We start from the raw sequence: 5,241 nt of genomic DNA on the forward strand, positions 1-5,241 counted from the left end.
TATATATATATATATATATATATATATATATATATATATATATATATATATATATATATATATATATATATATATATATATCTTACAAATTTTAAAAATATATATATTTTTAAAAAAGTCCGAGGGACCCGCCAACCCGCGTAGGACGGGTTAGAGTTTCTTAAATCCTAACCCACGGGCCTAGCGAGTTGGCCCGTAAAAGCATGCCAGAAATTAGGCTCGGGTGGGACGGCGAGCTCGCTTTAACAATAATAGTTTTAGTTAAAAGAGTTAATTCCATTTTTGGTCCTAGATTTATAGGTGACATTCCACTTTTAGTCCTTTTTTTCAAAACATCCACTTTTGATTCTAGTATTATTGTGGCGTGACCATTTTTGGTCCTCCATCAACAAAACATTTTAAATTTCGTCAAATACAAGAGCATTTCAGTCTTCAATTTTGATTTTGTTTTAAAAAAATAAACATAAAAAATATAGCGGGTCAACCTACTTTGTATAAAAAAGATCAAAATGTCATTGTATTTAACAGCATTTTAATGATTTTCTTGACGAAGGACCAAAAATGGTCATGTCACAATAATACTAAGACCAAAAGTGGATGTTTTGGAAAAAAAGGACTAAAAGTGGAATGTCACATATAAATCTATGACAAAAATGGAATTAACTCTAGTTAAAATATACGGAGTAATATTTAAAATATATTATATTTTAGCAAAAAAGATTACATGTCTATCAACTCTTATTTCTTTGTGCAACGACATTTGGAATTCAATTGGGATCATAATTTTTTTTATGGGTTCAAAACTTTTTAGAAGTAGTTTTAGAGTGATTATATATGCATGTGATACTCCTAGCTCCTATGCATAGTAGGCTTACTTGTCCTCTATATATTATTTAGGTGTACCGTGTACGTTGTTGTAGTGAACATGTTCATTCGTTATATTGGCAATACAATGTGTATACTTTAAAGTTTAATTTATAGTATTAGATTTTAGCTTTAATTAATTTAAGAGAAAAATTTAATTTTAATCTTTTAAGTTATAGAGAATGTCTAACTTCATATCCTAATTGACATGTCGCCCTCGCAGATGTGCCCCTTAATTAGTCAGAAAAGCAATTTTCACTAATTTTACAAAAGTTAAAATAACCACTTGGTCCCTAATATATAACTAGAAGACACAAATCTATCTACTTTGATGGCTAATTAAGGGACACTACATTTGAAACTATATGTGTGTGTTCAAGTGTGGACACGTCTTAACGTAATCAAGTAATCAAATTTTTTTCCTGCATTTTATTTTTGATTTTTTTGGTTTACTGCAATGTAATATATACTCCGTAATATTTTTTTTTATTTTTTATATATATATTTTTTGTAAATTCTCTAACTGGATGTGGAGTGTTTTTGTATATTTTATTGTTGTATAAAGGTTTTTTTTTTTTGGTTGCTTTATTTGATTGCATAAAGGGTACAAAATCAATAGTTAAAAAAAAAGTGAAGAAGAAAGGTTAAAATATTTAATTTTGCATTTTTGCCCTCAATTTTAACATCTATTTAATATATATTTAATAGAAAGACCAAAATTGGTACAAAATCAATAGTTAAGGGACTAACTTTGGTCAAATTAAAAATTGAGGACAGAAATTGATAAAAATCAATAATCGAAGGACCATTTTTGAAATTAACTCTTTTGAGCTATTGAATTTTGCATTTGCACATCATTAGATACACTTTGTATGTCAATGACTTTGTGATCTAATGGCATAAGTGACTCTCTCAAATAAAAAGTTATGAGTTTGAGCCCCATACTATATTATAACAGAATCAGTAGTACTAAAATGAAAAAGAAGATACACTTCGTATAGTTTATCATGATATATTTTTAAAGTTCATACATTCTTGCTTGGACGCCAATTCGCACACAATGAGCTATATATATCATCACCATTATCGTCATTTAATAATTAATTGATTACAAATCAACCTACTCGGATACCTTTACGAAAATGACGTTGTTTTATTATTCAGCATGTTGGGAAACCAATGTTGCTATCAATTGGCACATGCATCGTGGACCTCTGTCGCCTGTCGTTGTGCTCGGATAGTTCGTTAAACCCAAAATATAATAATAATAATAATAATAATAATAATAATAATAATAATAATAATAATATAATAATAATAATAATGGATGATTTTATCAGGACCGAGTCCATCATAAACTGAGTATGAAAGTACAGGACGAGGTAGGAAAGTAGTCGTACTATTGCTCAGGGCACTAGGTCCAAAGACAAAGCCTGAGATACTTATCAAAATGACAGTCTAAATAATAAATAAATAATATACAAGCTATAGTCCCTGCGAATAATATTAGTATTAATATTTATATTTTATATTTAGTTAAATGTATGGTGTAGAATATCTTGACTTAGCTTCCTATTGTACAAGAGAGTTATGTGTTTCCTTAGTCATATAGGACTGTATTATTCTATTGATTGAATTAATGCAATTATGATAATCTCATCTGGTATCAGATAGCGATAGGACTCCCCTCTTTTCTTTCCCAACCTAACGATGTCGACCAATTCCTCTGAGCGTACGGTGACTGCTGCTACCGTCACTGCTCTGGCACCCACCACCAACTCTCTTTTTGCGGCACATCACTTCGTGTCGATTAAACTAACCTCATCCAATTTTTTATTCTGATGCACACAGCTCGTGCCCTTTCTCTGAGGCCAGGGCCTCCTCGGCTATGTGGATGGAGATCACCCGTGCGCACCGGCGACCATCCACATTGCTCCGGCCTCCGGTGAAGCAGCCTCCAGCGCGACCGCTGCCACCATGACGGTAAGCCTCGCGTACGCTGCCTAGGTTCACCAGGATCAATCGATCCTGTGCTTATTGATCTCATCTCTCATAGACGAGGTAATGTACCTCGCTATTTGCCGCAACACCTCCAGAGCCGTAAGGTTATCCATCACGGCGGCGCTCGGCTCTTCCAATGTGCCCGGTGCCTTAATCTCCTTGCACAATTCCAGACTCTCCGCCAAGGTAATAGCTCGCCGAGGTAGTATCTCGGCAGGCGCAGCTGCTCGTGGAGGATCTCGCTTTGGCCGGACGCCCAGTGTCATTAGACGAACAAAATTTGTATGTCTTCCGAGGGCTTCGTCCAGAGTTTCGATCCATAGCGGTGTCTCTCACCGTTTCCGGCACACCGGTAACAATTCCGCAACTATCGGATTTTTTACAGGCCCAGGAATTCATCTTCTCCAATGAATTTTCGTCGGAAACTGGCATGGTTATAGGCGCATCTCCAACGGCAATGTTCGTTGGCAGAGGAAGGCGACAGAACGACGATGGTGGTCGTGCGGTCAGTACTCTGGACAGAGGGGCGGTCTTCATAATCGTGGGAGGAACGGACGTAGTAATAGTCCGCGTTTCCAGATATGCCGCTTGCATGGACATACGGCGGTGTACTGCTACAAACGCTACACTGGTCCCCCGCCCGCGCAGGCCAACGTCGTTGTTACTAGTGATGCATCTACCCTGACCGTCGTCGATGCGTGGTATCTGGATACAGGTGCTACGGCTCACACAACTCCTGACTCCACGATGCATTTGTTAACTATAAGTACGAGAAGTTGCAAGTATTTGAGAATCTAGAATCTCGTAGGTTATTCTGATGTTTGCTTCCCTCAATTCAATGGCCTACCCATTAACACGGGTTGTGATCACCTCACCTTCAACTATTCCATTGAGATGGAACCAAGCACTACTATAAAATGAGTTATTTGCGTCTTTAGTAAACGACAATAGGAATCTTTATTGTTCTAGACGAGTAAAACTCAAATACAAAAAGTGTGTACTTTACGTGTCTTTATTTCTCCAGGTGTGTAAATTTTTTGGACAATATGCATCCGTACTAGTATTACTTGTATTTAAACAAATAAATACAATATAGACGTTTGTACTGTACTAGTATAGATGCCAATTGTTTGTTTTCAAAACATAAATGCAATAGCCATCTGTACCCATTAGTACAACGCGTATTATATTTTTTTTTTTGAGTGCGTATTATATTTTTTAAAAAAGTTTAAAAGATACATTTGAGTGATTTATGACTACAAAAATTTGCAGAACAATGATCAATAAGCACATTTATACACAACATGTCAACATACGATATAAAGGATTATAAAAATGGAGAAAAGGTAATTCTTTTGTGTGTTAGTTCTTCACATTGACTAGCTTTTGCACGATTTAGGTTGCACAACCACAACCATTGTTTTACCTACAATAACCAATAAATAAATGCCAATGTTATTGAAATTCTAGTACAAGAGATCAAGTGTAACTATAAATGAAAATTTCTTGACAGCCACACTAATATCAATATATTGATCTAACCAGCAACATAGCACAATAATATTTACAAGCATCACAAAAGCCAACTCCTATAAACTCAACCACCAGAACATGCCACTACAGTAGTTTCTCCTCTAGTACCCCATTACAAGTTAAATTTCTTAAATTGCATGTGATAAATTTCAGGACTGCAAAACTGCATCAGATCAGTACTAAACCACATGATAAATAACAATACCTAAAACCTAGTATAAGATCATATATATATACACTGTATACAAGTCCCATTATTCTTTGTCAATCTGCTGAAAAAAAATCCCTAGCTAGTTGAAAAATGCGACGATTTATGCACTGCAAATCTAAGTGTGTACAAAATGAGTACATTTATGCACCAAATTGTTGCCATACTGCTTTCTTCTTCATATATAGTATCTTGAATGCAAAATCTTTGCAAGAAATGGTCCATATAGCACATATTGTTCCAACACAACACTACACAATATCATACCTAATTATATTCCGAGAAAACTACATTTTGAAAATAACAAGGAAAGGAAAGTAGGAAACAACAAACTTTTTAGGTTTACCTTGTACAAGCCGAAGTTGTAGGCTGCTCCTTTTCTTTCTTTATTTATTTTTTAATTTCTAGCTTAGGTTGCCTCATGCATTATTGTTTTAAGAATTGAACCTAATTTTTAAAACAAATTTGCAGTATTATTTTAAAGAAATTGAGTATGGGCGCCTAGCGCCTATTGCCTCCTGCATTATTGTTTTTAAGAATTGACCCTAATTTTTAAAATAAATTTACAGTATTATTTTAATGAAATTGAGTATATAATATAATATGGGGATCGGAACAATATAATACATAGTTAA

Source organism: Ipomoea triloba, chromosome 3 (genome assembly GCF_003576645.1).
Source record: "Ipomoea triloba cultivar NCNSP0323 chromosome 3, ASM357664v1".
NCBI classification, from domain to species: Eukaryota; Viridiplantae; Streptophyta; class Magnoliopsida; order Solanales; family Convolvulaceae; genus Ipomoea; species Ipomoea triloba.